We start from the raw sequence: 17,746 nt of genomic DNA, 5'->3' as shown, positions 1-17,746 counted from the left end.
TTATAAGCATTAGCAAAGCTTATAACTGAAGTTGTCAAGAAAACAAACAAATTGAAATATCTGCCACAGAGCAGCTTTACAGGTAGCAGCTCCTGGATCATGAAAGGACCAAGAAAGAGGATCCTAAATGCATGGCCTCTTTTCCACTTCACTTTACTTAGTAGCACTGAAAAACAGGTTTCTGTCTTTTAGTCAGTGATTTTTCTCAATTTCAATGTATTTCCTGCATGACATTTGCTGAATACGTTTGCAAACATCTCATCCAGTTTTCAAAACAATTCTGCCCAGTAGATGATACCAACCTTCATTCCTCAGTGCCGCACTGTCTTCCAGTATGTTAACTTTTTTGATCATCTCGAATTATTTTTCCTTTTCATAGAAAATTTATTTCTTCTTTCCTTTTATATATTTTCAGTTAAATTTAAGAAATATTAATTTAACAACTACCCTGTGGGAGGCATGTGATCTCTTTCTCTCCACATTTTTTTTTTCACCACTTAATGCTACTTTAAAGTGTTTTGGGGAAAGTTTCTTAATCCTCAATAATGAAAATATTGGATAATTTTGTAGGGGCAAGTCTCTTAATCCTCCATAATTACAACTTTAGATAATTTTATAGATTCCTTCCTCCAGTGGGTAACAAAACAGATTAAATCAATGTTTTATTTTCACTTTTACCCTAATTGTTCTTCTTCAGTGTGTAGACTTTATGGGTATTTGCAAGAACATGATCAGTGATCTACAGCACTTGAAATAGAAAAATGAAACTGATTAGGAATTATGACTGCTCATAATGTTCTGTCCCTGTTTTGTTTTTCTAGTGCAAAACTAGTGTTTCTTATCATCCTTGCTCATACATTATGTTCATAGCCTTTTGGGTAGAGTAGGAGGGAAAGAGATAGATTAAATTGCCTTTCTTATCTGCCATCCTGTACCACTCTCATCATTTCCTTTTTTTTATGAAACAGAATTCACTTATGTTAAAAAAAAAATAAAAAAGAACAGAACTCATCAGAAGAAGTGACAAAGTCAGTGATCATTTGAATGCTTATAGACAGTCAACTCCATCTCTCTTCTCTGCCTTCCTTGGTATCTGCTTCCTTGTAAGGTGGCTCATCTTGTGGTTATGGGATAGCAGCCAGTGGCATCTGGTGGGTGGCAGGTGGAGGGTGAAGGAATATTTATCTTGTGCCCACTGACAGAAGGAAAGAGAATAAGAGATACGTATTCTTTTCTTTCATGTGGCTCCAGCATTTTGTAGAAATACTCAGCATAAAGGAAGTACTATTCCAAAGTTTTCTTTGTTGTGTTTTGTATTTTTTTTTTCAGATTTTTTGTTTTAATTTTTGTGGATACACAGTAAGTATATATATTTATGGGATACATGAAATGTTTTGATATGGGTATGCAATGTATAATAATCACATCATATAAAATGGGGTATCCATTTCCTCAAGCATTTGTCCTTTGTATTTTATATTTTGTTTGGTCATTGCTTGCAATTTTTATGCATGATATTGGCACAGAACCTCAGACTGACAATTGTATAATGCTGGCTGTTTCTCCTTGGTAAAATTGGAATACTGAAACTTTGGAAAATGTTTCTCAAGGTGATTGTTCTCTTACCCAAAATTGTGGCCATTTGTCAATATATTCTTGAGTTTCACAGTTTGACGAATACCAATTATGAAACTTAAGACACGCTACTTTGAAGTGCATGTTTGATGCTGACCTGCTCAGCTTTAAAAACAGTGTTTTCACAATATTTTATTTGTACGTTTATTTTGTTTTGCTTCAAAGAATAGTTTCCTAAGCTGAGCCTATTTAAATTACATAAACATATGACTACACCCACTTCTTCACACCTTTTAGAATTTAAAATTTTTAGTATAGGCTATATATATTTGCCAGTGTTTACTTCTGTGCCTTTAATGAAATGCCTTAACATTATGGGAGTGACTTTTAAGTTCAGTCTCTGTACATACAGTCTCTATGGTGATACTGTGTCACTATTATATATTGAACATTCCACCGAAAGTGCCTGACAGTCAAAGAAATGGCCCAACTTTGTGGGAGTGACTTCTCAGTTCAGTCTCTGTACATACAGTCTCTATGGTGATACTGTATCATTACATGCTGAAGGGTCCACAGAAGGTACTTGCATGTCTTTCTTAGAAACTTCATGTTACCTCCTATGCTATAGTCCTCTTTTGATGGGTGCCTTAGGCATATGCTAACAAGATTTTGTTTTTTTAAAATCTTGTGACCCCATTATCCAAAGGCAGTCAAAAGCACACAGCCATTAAGGGGCTGAACATGAGGACTTTATACTGCATAGGGGAAAGTCACCACAACCCTAGTAAGATCTTCTTTTCTAAGAAAGGGATGCAATTAATAGAAAGATTCAAAAGTTTTGAGAGAAGGCAGGCTGCAGAATCTAGGATACTGTAGCAGCCATGAGGAAGACATCACCATAAGAGAAGGGGAAAAATCCTACAGAGAAATTAGTAAATTAGTAAACAAGAGTCCAAGCATGGAAGATTTTAAGACTTGCCGTGACTCTCCTCAAGTTGCTGTGTATTTTGAGGGTGGCTATATTCTGTTCTTCCTTACCTCATCATGTATCCTTTCTGTAGCCCCTCCATCACCTGGCATACTCTGACTGTGTTTCTGTTTTGGAGGTGCCTAAGAGTGGATGTCCTACAATTGCCTATTGAATAATAAATCAGTTTTCAAACAGTGATAATATATAACTCAAATAATAATCTTCTATAATAAAATAGTCTAAAATGAGGCTGAAAAACACCAGGTATAGAAGTGGAATGTCTGAAAAAGAAGTGAGATTGTAGGTTTTTGTGTTAATATTTTCTCACCATATACTGATTTTATTTATCTTTAAATAAAACTTACCTGGTTGTATCATAGTTCTTAAGAAACTATGGAATAATTTAAATGAGGAAAAAATATGGCTATATGCTAAATTGGTTTAGGGAAATCTCATTAACATGCTGCCTTTTTGTCAAGCTGCTAAGGCTCACTGACTCAGTGTGAATTTAGAGAAACGTGATTTTGATGGTAGTGCTACTAACTATACTTCATTGCTATCTAGATTTCTTTCTCTGTGTTAATATTTATGATTATTTGGAAATTTTCCAGTGTTAACTATTTTTAACATATATGTCAACTGTACAGGGAAATTTTGTTTGAACAAGGGTGAAATAAAGAATTTTAAAAGTTTTTCCATAGATGCTTTCTGTGTAATCTCCCTGAGAACAGAGATTTTTGCTTATTTTGTTCAATGATCTATTCCACTTGCTTAGCCCAGTAGTACCTAGTTGGGTGTTCTAGAGGTATTTGCTAAATGAACACATTCAATATCAATAGGAATTTTTCTAATTTACTATAAGGTATAAAGTCATGTTATTACTGGAGGGGAAATTAAGGATCATAGAGAGTGACTCACTGACTCTCTTCATTGATTAGGAAATTGAGGCTGAGAGATGTTAAATGTTGCCTAAGGGCATGGCTGAAGAGCAGCAGAACTAGGCCTAGATTCTAGGTTTCCAAACAACTGGCTCAGTTTCACATGACCAACATGGGTTAGAGTTGGGTTTAAACTCAGATCTGACCGACAGTGAAGTCCTTTGTCTGGATAAGAGTTTTTGATACTTTTATAAAATTTTAATATGTCACCTTTTCTTTATAGCTTTTCCTCTGTCCCTAAACAGAATTAATTACTTCCTTAACAGATTATACTAAATACCATTATTTTCTAGCATATATCACATTATATTGAGTTGATTCCATGGTGGTGAGTGCTTAAGACCAAGGACTAATTCATCTTCCTCTTTACCATCCAGAATTTAGCATGACTGCCGTGATAGATGCCATGTGTTTTGAATTGCTGTGAGAGGTGGTAACAAATAATATATCTAAGCCTAGGTCTAGGGAGATAAAACTTCTGTGAGAAGAACAAAGTCTCATCACCTTTTAAATACAGTTAATGCTTGATAAGTGTTAAAATTAAATAATTATTATTCTTGGAGATGTGATTTAATGATTGTTAATCTTGATTGGCTTTTGAAAATGACTTCATTTTTTAATTTTTAAAGAATTGGTAGCAGTACTTTTCTATTGATGTATTGGTTTCAACATTAAAACTCCTTCTGACCTTATTTTACGATTTCCTACTGGCTTTTTAGACTCTCACCAATTCATGATTAATGCCAGTTTGCAAAATTTGGCCTGACTTTGACACAAGTAATTTTAGCCCTTTCATGAAAACTGAAATCCTAATACTATTATGAATATATTCCTTAGTAATTATACCAATGAATTTTATACAGCTGTAGCAAAAACATGTCTAATCATCAGTTATCTTTTAAAGGAATTTTTTATTCTTTTGAACTTGAAACTTTTATGTAAGGCTGGTATTTATACAACATTTGAAAACATGAAGGGAATAACATTTCAGGAGAATGTTGTGGTATTACAAAATGTAAAAACCTATAGAAGATGCCTTGTTTTGCCTGTGCATCTCACAAATGTAATGCTATTTACAGATAGTAATATTTTAAACCAGTTTTTTTTATTACTGCTAAGTCTTCTGAGATACATAATGTCATCCCTTTAGGGAAATGGTCTGAAAGTATTTGATTCCTGTTTGTCATGTGAAAAACTACTGTAACATCTTACTTCTATGAAAACAATATTAAAAAAGAACAGGAAATACTATAACAGTCATCCATGTGCTAATTTCTTGAAAGAAGTTCTGTATTACTGGTATTGTCATTGAAATCTTTGGTCCCTTCTATAAAACATAATATTTTATGAATATAACAAAACTAGAAGTTCAAACCATCTTCCTTTACAGCTTTAAAAAAAATGAGGACCAGAATGAATTCACACTTCAGATGTTGAAGCCAGCTGATGGAAAGCCTGGACTAGATTTTAGCTCTTTAAATACTTTGGCCAGTACTTTTTCCAGTATACTAAACCATTGGAAAAGAATAAAAGTCACCCAAAGAACGGCTAAATAAGATTATATAATTTTATCCCCTTATGCTTTTATATTTTATTTTACAGATTTGTCGTTGTTGTTACTCTTGTTGCTGGTAAAGGAAACAGATTGACTTAAAAGCAAAAAAGGAGTTTGTTAGACATATCTGGTATCTGGGATGGGAAAAAGCTCACAGGATTGAAGGGAGACTAAAGAGTTATGCTTGAAACAGATAAGAATTAGGCAGATCTGGAAGGTCTTGGTAGCAAGAACTTTCAGGAACAACAACAACAAAAAGGTTAGGCTGTGTTGCTGGCGTAAATAAACTCTAACTGCATCTTTGGTATGTGCATTGATTCTACTTAATACACTAAGTCTTGAGAGAATGTGTCTGGTTGACTGAACTTGGATTCTATGTTCACTTCCCTATACCTTTGGAGTGAGCAGAGAGTTTTCTGGAAGCAACCTTTAAAAGATGTCTTTGGTTTCCATAATGGAGAACATATATTTGGATTTGTGCTTCCACCAGGACTGCATAGTACAGAAAATTCCCCCAAAAGAAGCAGGGATGATGTCAGGAAAAGGGCTGGATGCTGGGCTGCCATAAAATGACATATCCACTTAATACACCTGAGAATTCTATTATGCTAGAAAACTCTTTTTTCCTACATCCAATATAACTAGCATTTTCCATATAAGCATATTCAATATTTTTAAAATGTGGATTATCTAGTGTATATAGATTGAGAATATCTTAAAAGTTTTTCTGTCTGTTCTTCTGTCTCTGGTAGCATCTTAATTACTTAATAATATCTTTTCCTTTTTTTCACGAGTGGTCAGAAGGAAAAACGAAGAGGGGAATGTAAATCTAAGATAGTCTTTATTTTATGTACAGCATTCGTTGCTCAGTGAATGGAAATAATAGCTATAATCTATTGCTTATCCACTGGTTTTAAAGTACTATATGGACATTTTACCTAGGTTTTCAATGTAAGAACTATTTGAGACCAGAATCTTAGGTTCAATTGCAGTGGAGCATGTTGTTTACAAGTATGACATCTAGAATGAGAGTCTCTAGGTTCAAATTTGGACTCACATTAGCTGTGTGGCCTTGGACAGGTTACTTAACATTTCTGTTTTTGTTTTTTCCCCATGTGAAAAGGGGGGAAATAATAGGATCTATATCATTCGAGTAACTGTGAAAATTGAAAGATACAACATATATCAAGTACTTACTAGCATAGTGCCTGGCATTTAGTAAGCAATAAATATTAGCTATAATTATGTGTATTAATTTTTGTTAACTGTACTACATGTTGTGTTAATAAAAACAAAAAGCCTTTTTGCTGAGAGAAAAAAGTACTACCAAACTGAGGAAGAATGAAGATAACTAAATAACTGGACCTAAATATAGTATTATGCTTTTAACCCAGTAGGAATAAAAACAAATTAATGATTATTACTCCAGAAATACCTATTAGTGTATGTCCTGTTGTGCTTGCATTGTGTGGGCTCTTCATATTCTTTCTTTAGTTTTGAAGAAATTATTAAAACAATTTACAGAGTATTTTTTTATTCTTCTTTCTGATGTAATATTTACTAATGGAATATTTTACCCACACAGGAATATATGTAGCATGCAGGTAGTTACAAAGCATAACAATAAGAGGAACAGCCACGAGTGTCACCGAGAACACGGTCAGCACGTTCTTCTATTCGTTCCTCCTCTCTCCGATTCCTCTCTCTCACAGTACCTGAATTTTGTGCTTATCTTTTGCCTGCTTTTTTCCCCCTCAACCTTTGTATTTAGAAATAATTTTAAACTTACATCAAAGTTGCAAAGATAGTACAAGGAATACCCATATTCTTTTAAAGCTAGGACTTACCAAGTGTTGATATGCTAACATTTTGTCCCATTGGTTTTATCATGTGATCTCTCTCCCTGTCTCTCCTCTCCACATATATATGTGTGTGTATACATATATACAGAGAGAATGAATATATTTAGGAAATAATATAGAGAGAGAACGCATAGAGAGAATGAATATAGGTTTATATTCTTCTTTTTTTAGAATCTTTCAAAAGTTGCAGATATTATTGCCTTCTTTCACTTCTAAATATTGCAATGCAATTTCCTAAGATTAAGGCATTTTATTTATATAATCACAGTACAATATCCAGTGTCAGTAAATTTAACTTTAATATATTGCTATTACATAACTTACCATTCATATTTGAATTTTGTCAGTGTACCTAGTAATATAGTTTATAAACATTGGCTTTTTGTTTCTCTCCAGTACAGGATCCAGTATGGAGCCGTGTATTGTACTTGCTTGTCAGGTCTCTTTAATCTCTTCTAATCTTTAATCTGTAACAATTCTTCAGCTTGCTTTTTTTATCTTTTATAACACTGATATATTTGAAGAATACAGGGCCTTTGCCCCTTCCTTCCTTCCTTCCTTCCTTCCTTCCTTCCTTCCTTCCTTCCTTCCTTCCTTCCTTCCTTCCTTCCTTCCTTTTTAATAGAATGCTTCTCATTTGAGGTCTGTTTGATGTTTTCACATGAGTTAGGTTCAAATTTTGCATTCCTAGCCAGGATATTATATAAATGATTTTTCTTTTCCAGGCATCGCATCTGGAAGCACTCAATATTTATCTGGTCAAGGTACTGTCTAGTTTCTCTATTTTTTAGTTACTACTTATCCCCCTGCTATTAATGAGCAATCCATGGGGAGATATTCAGATACCCTGCATATATCCTGCTCTTAATTGAAATTTCTCTTCTTGATTTAGCATCTACTAATAATTCTTGCCTGGACCAGGCTTTATTGTCATGGTTGCAAAATGATGATGTACCAGTGCCAGTATTTCCTCTTCATTTACTAGTCAGTCTTTAGCATCCTGCTCTGCCAGTCTTCCCTTCTTTGTCATTTCTGTCTACTTTTTATTAAAATTTTTTTTTTTACTGGTGGTTTATAATTCTAAGTCTTTGTGATAGGTTTAAAATACCATTTTTGAGCATTTCCTTACTTTTTGGCCTAGCAAGGTGATCCAGGATAATTGTGTATCTTCTGTATCTAGCCCTGAAGCTAGCCATTTCTCCAGAAGCCATGATTCTTTTTGGCGAGGAATGGCATGAAACACCAAGATTGGAGTGCTAGGTTTATTGGCCCTGTAAGTTGATTAAACTGTAGTTTATAAACTAGTTGATAATTGTTTCTCCTTTTCATCCTTCAACTTTGGTTATTTATTGAGTTTCTTTCACTTAAGTCAAGATGCCACCTTCAGAACCTATGATGTTTTAATTCTTGTTGCCTTATTTATAGTCCTTTATATATTTATCATGGTATTCCTCATATGAATATCAGGATTGGCTGCCATGTTGTAGGAAATTCAATAGCTGCTCTAGCGTGGCATGAAACAAGCAGCTGTATAGGATTAGTAATGATGTCTGTCACAGGCAGATGAAATAAAGCATTATGATGTGGCATTATTGAAAAGGATAAGCATGAAAATATTTTCAAGAAATGAAATATTCATGATAGCAGATCATGTTTCCGAACCTGAACCGTTTCAAAGAATCACTTATTTCTCCTACATCTTTCATGAGGTACAGGAAACTAAGGAGATATAGGATTGTGCAAAGGCCACTGCGGGATATTAATTTTATACTGAATTAAATTTTAAAAGTTCAGCAGCAGAAAGGTTAAGACCTTCTTATTTAAAGTTTGTCTTATTTCTTAAGGTATTTCCTGTTGTTTAGAGTTTTACCACTCTACTTTTTGTTATAATGGATGTGATTTTAATAAAATAAGCAATTTTTATTATGTACATAATGTTTATAGTTTTTTTTTTTTTTTTTTTTTTTGAGGCAGAGTCTCACTCAGTCGCTCAGGTTGGAGTGCTGTGGCGTGATCTTGGCTCACTGCAACCTCCACCTCCTGGGTTCAAGCGGTTCTCCTGCCTCAGCCTGCCAAGTAGCTGGGATTACAGTGCCTGCCACCACACCTGGCTAATTTTTGTATTTTTAGTAGAGGTGGGGTTTCACCATGTTGCCCAGGCTGTTCTTGATCTGCTGGCCTCAAGTGATTTGCCTGCCTTGACCTTCTAAAGTGCTGGGATTACAGGCGTGAGTCACTGTGCCTGGCCAATGTTTATAGTTTACATAAAATATTTCACATGAATCCTATTATTATTATTATTTTTGAGACGGAATCTCACTCTGTAGCCCAAGCTGAAGTGCGTGGCGCAGTCTTGACTCACTGCAACCTCTGTCTCCAGGGCTCAAGTGATTCTCGTGTCTCAGCCTCCCGAGTAGTTGGGACAACAGCATCCTAATTTAATCCTACCTGCTGAATGTGATCCTGTAATTACTGTTTTATTAATAAAGGAACTGTGACTAAGACACATTATGTAATTTCACCAAAGTCACAGAGCTGTGCTCTATATATGTATATATACTCTGCCTAGTTGCAAAAAAAGGAATTGAGATAGATTATTTTTTTAACCACAATACAAGTAAAACGTAAAAACTAGCAGATGACAGAAGAACACTAAAAGCATATGAATAGAGAAGTGAATATGCTAATTATAAGAGCTAGCTATTATAATTCTTATGATTAACAATCAAGTTTTATTTTATTCAATTTGACTTTTAATGTTTAGCACCTGCTTTGTGCTGTTAATTTTGTTAGTCCTTAGAAGAGGTTACTGTCTGTATAGGGAGACAGAGATATAAATACATTATTTAAATACAAAATGATAAGTGCTGTGGCAGTACAAAGAAAATAACCTTTGCCCATTGTATGTGCATGAAGGGGTAGATGTGTGTGTGTGAGGGATCTTACATGAAAGTTTTCTGGAAAAGAAGATCACTGAATCGAGCCTTTAAGCACAAGTAAGAATCAGCTAGGCAGTAAATAGGGAATGAATATTCTGGTAAGGGACAACATGATGGAAAGGTAATGCATAAAACTACGTGGTGTGTACAGGGAGCTAAAAGAATAAGTACAGGAGAAAATGGGAGGTGGTTGGGAGATCAGACTAGAGAGGTCAATAGGGATCAGGTAATCTTGCCCTTATATGCTTGTATTTTAATTTGGAGATACCTTGAAGGTTTTAAAACAGGAGAGTCCCATGATTAGATTTTTTATATAAATTTTACTCTTGCAGCTGTGCAGAGGATGGATTGAAGAGGGGAAAGACTGTAGGCAGACAAATCAACTAGACTAACACTCCAGAAATCCAGGATAATGAGGAAGAGATACATTTCCAATGTATTTTTTACTTCAAGCCTTAACGGTCTTAGGAAATACACTGGCTGGTGCTAGTAAGATTGACAAAAGTGGAAACACGAGGGTTACTTTATTATGATCAAAAAGGAGGAAATATTTCTATGATAGGTATGTTTTTTACAAACTACATTTAAAAAAATTATTTCTCTGCTGCTTAGGTCCATGCTTCTCAAACTTTTATCTGCATAGGGATCACTTGGAGATTTTGTTAAAATCAGATTCTGATTCAGTATGCTTGGAATGGGGCCCCAAGTTCCACATTTCTAACAGCGTTATAGATGATGCTTTATGCTCTTGTCCTGAGGGCCATACTTTGAGTAGCAAGGATTTAGAGCTTATTCAGTGTTGTGATTATTGTGGCACCAACAATAATTTTATAATAAATGCAAAGATGTGCCTCATATGATTGCTTTCTGTGAATGGGTTTTGACTTATTCATGTGTGTGTGAGAAAAAGAGACAGAGAGAAGGAATTTAAAACACTTAGAGTAGCGAAGGGATAGTGTCCCTTAGATTTGAGGTCTTCAAAATTGTACATGATTGTTTGCCAAGGGACACACAGTTGATTTTTAAGGAACTGAAGTCCTCAGTTTCCATAGTCTGGCCTAAAATTGGTCCTCCTGAGAAAGCAAAAGCAGCTTTTCCTTTCCTAACTCCCCTTTCAGAACTGCTCTTGACTCATGTTACAACAAGCAAGGCAGAGTAACTCATATGGTTTCTAATTCTTCGGTTTCAACAAACTTAAGGAAGATGTAATTGAGTTAACAGCTGATAGTTTTCAAACATCAAATATTTTTAATAAACTATGTGATTTTGGATTCAGTAACATTGTCATAACAAAACATCCTTCTTGTCTACTTAGTGAACAATTTCAGTTCTTTCATAAACAGAGAAAATAAAAAATAGAAAAAATTGATGTGAAACATTATACTAGCAATGAGTAACATTCATTCAGAGGCCTATACACTGTTTTAAAAAAGAAAAAAATCTAGCCGTTCTCATTAAGAAATGCATTTCCATATATTTCTTAGTTTGAACATAATAGTTTTAGAAAATTAAACACAATTTAAAAGTTCAATTTTAAGGTACATTTTTATTGAAGAGAAGTGATCAGTTAAAAACTTTTAGAAATAAAAATGATTAAATTAGGGTAAAATCCTGTGGGGAAGATAACTAGAAATGAGTTTAAGCAAAAAAGTGTATATACATTTTCTAACTCTTGAATTTTTTTTAAAAATAAAATTGTTGCTGGTGTATATCAGATTACTGTGGAAGTTAGATTTCTTTGGTACCCTTAAAAGACTGATATAACAGTTTTATATAAAAATGGCAGTATTTGTAACATGCTGGAAATTATAGCCTTTGCAATCATTTAAATTCATGATGAAAATTTTTACATGTCAACTGAAAATGTATGTTGTGGATTTTTAGCAAATTATTTTAGGAATATGAGAGAGAAAAAAGAACGAAGACTATTGTTTTAGAGCTTGCTTCTTAGAACCTAACTTTCTTCAACAAGCCATTTTGTAAAATGTAGATGAGTAAAAGAATTGAGATCATACCTACTGAAAGGTTATTATTTTGTTAGTAATGAAGAGTAGTTTCCTAGGTTTTGGATGCCTGACATAGAGGTTATGATAAAGTTGATCTTCTTTTATCAAAGATGAGTGGTCTAGACAGCTCTCTTAGTTGAACACTTTTTTTTATTGAAGGGTACTAGTATCCCTAGGCAGCACCAACAAGGAAATCTTTGGATCAACATAGGCCCTTGAACAAATAAGTATTTTGTTGAGTTTCCATAGAACAAGACAGATATAATTTGGCAAGGAAAAATTTTATGTTGGAGTTTATTAATTGCTTGCTTTAAGAATACTCAGTTATGCTGCAACTGCTACTATAGAAAGTATAACTCTGAATAGTGAGTTAGCTAAAATATACTCCCAGATAATTGAATTAGTAAGTGTATATAATTACATATAAATTACTCTCTATAATTCTGCGTAATTAAGTGTTCAAGAATGCTTGCAGAATGCAACAATTTTAGTTTTGATATGCATAATATTGAGTTTGTTGTAATGGTAGTAGTGAGAATAATAGGGACCAGATGCCCACACAGCTAATAAGTTGTGAAAATGGTATTTAAACCCATGTGTTCAATGCCATGTTATTTCTACTACAGCAATAGGAAGACTGCCTAGCATTTTATTCATATAGAAAATTGGCTATATTTAAATATAGTTTATTGTTTACTATTAATAAAAGGAATCCTGGCATTGTTACAGGATTTCACTAATTTATTTATGGTTCGTTAAACTCGTAAAAATTTAGGACCCTAAAGAGCTTCTGTTTTGTAGGTTAGTTTTATCAATATTTAGCATATTGGAAATTAAGATTGAGAACATTTAAAATATATATTCATTTAAAAATAAAAGCAATAAATGTATTATGTATCAACATAAATAAGACAGTTTTATGAAAAGTATATAGTTCAAAACAAAAATATTTAGTGAGAAGAGGGCACTGTTTTACTTTTGCTTTGTTCTTTGTTTTTTGGAAACAAGGTCTTGCTCTGCCGCCCAGGTTATAGTGCAGTGGCATGATCATAGCTCACTGCAGCCTTGACCTCCTGGGCTCAAGTGATTCTCCTGCCTCAGCCTCCCAAGTAGCTGGGACTATAGATATGTGCCACCATACTTCACTAATTTTTTTATTTTTTGTAGAGATGAGGTCTCGCTATGTTGCCCAGACTGGTCTCAAACTCATGAGTTCAAGCAATCCTCCTACCTCAGCATGCAAAAGTGCTGGGGTTACAGGCAAGAGCCACTGTGCCCTAGGCCTATTTTACATTTTTGTAAATCTCTTTAATATCTGACCTATAGAAACAGGTGGATTCTCATATCTGCTTTTGCATTCAATATGTTGTGTGATGTTATTTGATTTGGAGTATGTATGAAAACAATCATCCCTCACAGATACGTACTTGGAAATGGAGGCCTTATGGACCCCCTGAAAAGTTCATGGGGACCATCAGAGTGGCGTCTTTGGAGCACACTATGGGGACACTGCTTTAAAATATTATCAAAAGTGTTACATTTTAATAGTTAGTATGCATGTAATAAAATGGAAATCTAGTTTTTGCATATGTATTATGTTGATGTCTATATTTGATTTTAGCTTCATGTATTATGGAGGACTTTCCCTAACTTTTAGATTTGTAATTACATTATGGCAAAATTGTAATCAGAAACTGAAATCATTTTTTAAAATTTATGGAGTGGATTAGAGTATAAATTTCAACAGGATAGGAATTGTGAACAGATGTTATACTGAAAAACCAATAGAAAATAAATTCAAATAGGTTATTATTAATTTAGTAATTGTAATAGTATGAAATAATTCTGTACTCCAAGAGAACATTTATCCCATTAATTCTTTAAAAAATCAAGATCCTCAACCATCTGTTTATCTTTCACCATCTTTCCCACCCTCACTCCGCCTCCTTCTTGCATTTACTTCCTCTTCTTTAACATTCGTTCAATAAATATTTATTGGACTCCTTATCAGTTAGGGTAACCACTAGCTTATGTAACAAAGAGATTAAAAAAATGTATAATGGTTCAGACACAATGAAAGTTTATTTCTTGCTTAACAACTAATGAGCATATTTCTGCTTGGAGTAGTGGCTGCTCATTTTATAGGTGGCTAAGGAAGCTGCAATTTCTGTGGCGTTTATGAACCTGGAGAGGCCCAGCATGGTGGCTCACATCTGTAATTCCAGCACTTGGGGAGACTGAGGCATGTGGATCACTTGAAGTTGGGAGTTCCAGACCAGACGGGCCAACATGGTGAAACCCCGTCTCTACCAAAAATAGAAAAATTAGCCAGGAGTGGTAGCGGGTGCCTATAATCCCAGCTACTCGGGAGGCTGAGGCAGGAAAATCTGTGGAACCTGGGAGGCGGAAGTTGCAGTGAGCTGAGATTATGCAACTGTACTTCAGCCTGGGTGACAGAAACTCTGTCTCATTAAAAAAAAAAAAAAAAGAAGAAGAAGAACCTGGAGAATTAGGAGGCCACCTCACATGGATGCCCTGGCTGTAGCTTTTGTCTTTGTGAAAGTAGAGTTTGGACATTCAGATCTATGTTGCAGAAAAATCAGATTTTTGTGTCACTGACCTTGCCAGTCAAAACAGCAGAGGCAACAGCAGCCGGCCTCTGTCTCACTGTGTTAACCTTGCTTTCCAAAGTAATGCCAGTGTATCTGCTTGGCAAGAGCTAGGTGATGTGCCAACATCTAACTGTCAGGAAGTCTAGGAAATAAACTTTAGCTTTCTAGCTTAGCTTTTGTTCTAGCTGTCTAGCTTAGTGCGCATTAAAGAACACAACTGAAATGGAGTTGAGTACACTCATCTGCACACCTAGGAAAGAGATCTAAAATGAAATATAGTAGTATGTCAGCAATTATTATGTCTGGCTAAATCACAGCACCTTCTCCTTCTTTTACTATCTTGATTTCTCTCCCTTGTTAATCTTCATCAGTATAAAAGAGACTTTATCCCATTTCCAGTTGTCTCCCTTGGTTGCTATAACAGCATAAGATAAACAGAACAGTCATATTGGTGATTTCCAGCAGTCATGGGAAGACTTTACTTTTAGTGCATAAACTATAGAAATTTCACCCATGCATAGTTCTTTTGTGGGTGGGATTATTTAGTGAATTGGTTAAGGGAGCCTTTCAGTGCAACTATATGTATGTTGAAAGATGTCAATCTTGATTATTCTTGCTTTGCTGCCTGGTGTGGATACTTTGGGGTTTCTAACTTCTAATTGAGATTAGGCATTATGGTAACCAAAGATTATTATGTTATGGAAGAAGCCAAGATAATCACAAGATAATGTGATTTTTTTCCTTAGGTAGGTCAGAATCAGTCACTTTCTCTTGTTACGCATTGCTGCTTACTGAAGCTTCTATATAATATATGATGGCAAAAGATGCTTTCATTAATGTTTGGGTGTTGCCTAAGTAACAAGTGGAGTAATTGATTTATCCTCAGTTCCTGGTTGTATCCTGGTCATTGGGGAGCTGAGAATAGAGGGTAGTAAGATAATGCATCTGAAGCTGTGGGGTAGGTGAGGAAACGTGAAAGAGTAGTCCAGAAGGGAAGGGAAATCTAAACATACTAGATGTCTACAAATCAATAGTTCATTCTAGAGTGTGAGGCACCCAGAGGGTGTAGCAAAAACAAGCCAAATGATTATGTACTCTGAATCTAAAATGTGAATGGTTGACAGCCCAGTACGAAGATTGGGTTACTACTCTGAGATAGGGTATCAAAAGAGTCCAGAATGCCCTAGGGTGAAAACCTTGGCTTTTTGTGGCTTGCAGAAATCAGAGTATGGGAGTGTGGTGCGTATGGTGCGTGTGGTGTAGGAAGGATTATGGTAGTAATTCCAAAACTGGCTAGTGCCCTTGGGTTACTTTCAGTTTCCATGTTCATGGGAAGATGGGTATGTCCCACATGGTTAAAAGTACCAGATAGAAATGGGTAACAGTATATATATATATATATATGAATAATTCCTTCATGATGACTCATGTTGCTTAGGGCTAAGAGAGTACTTCCTTTCAAAAATGCATTGCTTACCTCCTTAAAACCAGTTTGATGGATTTTATTATTTTATACTGTTTAATGAAAATATTTAGACATAATAGCTAGAGCTCATGAATGTTCCCAGCTATATAAATGAAAAAACAAAGTGCAGCATTCAGACAAAACAAGTTAATTCAGTTGACACTACTCTGAGTTGTAAAAGGACAGACCAGCATCTGAAGGGTTTTTAATGTGGCAATTAAACATGGTTAGGGGGCTATGTAAATTAGCATGTTTTAAACTGCATTTATGGTCATCTTAATCTGATATGGCTGACTTAGTTTCACAGCCATTTGAGGCTAGTTAATTCTACTTTATAGTTGCTTACCAGGAAAGTATGACTCATGCTGTGTGGTGGGGTTTTGTAAATGAATTTAAAGAAAATTGTTATTGTTGGAAAAAAAATTCATTGTTTAAGCATCATCTAAAGTTGCTGCCTCTAAGGGATCATTACTGCATGGTATTTAAAAGTAGGTTTTAAATGGGTTTTATATCTTGACAATTTGAAAAGAACAACACAGATGTGTGTATTTAGCCAAAAAACTTTAAATGCTACAGTGGGCCAGTCTGTGTCCACATTCCTTCTTGAAGTGGTTAGTGATTAATCCTAGGGAAAAGATGAGTTTGTAGTTTATAAAGTACTGTACCAGTTGATAGTAATCTTGTAGCTTGTATATATGCTATATATATATGAGTGTGTGTATGTGTGTGTGTGTGTGTGTGTGTATATATATATATATATATTTTTTTTTTTGAGACAGCGTTTCACTCTTGTCGCTCAGGCTGGAGTGCAATGGCACCATCTCGGCTCACTGCAAACTCCTCGGTTCAAGTGATTCTCCTGCCTCAGCTTCCTGAGTAGCTGGGATTACAGGCACCCACCACCATGCCTGGCTAATTTTTGTATTTTTAGTGGAGATGGGGTTTTACCACGTTGGCCAGGCTGGTCTTGAACTCCTGACCTCAGGTGATCCGCCCACCTCAGCCTCCCAAAGTGCTGGAATTACAGGCGTGAGCCACCGAGCCCAGCCTATATATGCTTTTAATATCTTCTGAATAAACAATCTGTAAAATTGTCAATTCTTTCTCTGTTTTTTTAAAAACCAGTTTTATTTCAGCTTATCTAGAAAGTTAACTTTATAGCATTGTTTATATGAGAATTCTTCTAGAATTTTTCAGTGCTACACTAAAAAGTGTACAATTGGGATTTAACATTGAATAAGGGGTTACAGTCATTCCCCAGTATGTGTGAGGAACTGGTTCTAGGACCTCCCTTGGATGCCAGAATCCGAAGATGCTCAAATCCCTGATATAACATAGTGTAGTATTTGCTTATAACCTATGTATATCCTTCCTTATACTTAAAATCACCTCTAGATTACATGTATTTCCTGATACAATGTAAATACTATATAAATAGTTGTTATTCTATATTGTTTGGGGGAATAATGACAAGAACAGAAGTCTATACGTGTTAAGAGATGCAAATTTTTTTTGAATATTTTCAATCCTTGGTTGGTTGAATCCACAGATGAGGAACCCATGGATACAGAGGGCCAACTGCATCTGAACATGTTGAATGAGTCAAATTTACTAGTCTAAAAGGAATCTGATTCTATTAATCCGCTTTGTAATTGAACATATTTTATTCAGTATAACGTTTTCTGTGTGTATCTATATGGTGTGTGTTTAATTTTCTAAATTTAAATTTAATGTTTAAATTAAATTAATTAGAAAATTAGTTTAATTTTCTAAATTCTGCGTATGTGGAACCTCGTGTCGCTTAATTGTTGCCCTTTGAAGTTT

At 34.8% G+C, this 17,746-nt stretch overlaps 1 protein-coding gene across 4 annotated transcripts in view; it reads left to right on the top strand.

Moving 5' to 3' along the window:
* IMMP2L (inner mitochondrial membrane peptidase subunit 2) overlaps nucleotides 1-17,746 on the top strand; it is an 878,275-nt gene that overhangs the window by 186,439 nt on the left and 674,090 nt on the right. The gene's annotated exons all lie outside the window — the stretch shown is intronic.

Source organism: Chlorocebus sabaeus, chromosome 21, assembly GCF_047675955.1.
Source record: "Chlorocebus sabaeus isolate Y175 chromosome 21, mChlSab1.0.hap1, whole genome shotgun sequence".
Taxonomy (NCBI): Eukaryota; Metazoa; Chordata; class Mammalia; order Primates; family Cercopithecidae; genus Chlorocebus; species Chlorocebus sabaeus.
The sequence above is the reverse complement of the archived record's forward strand: the minus strand, read 5'-3'. Positions and strand labels throughout refer to the sequence as shown.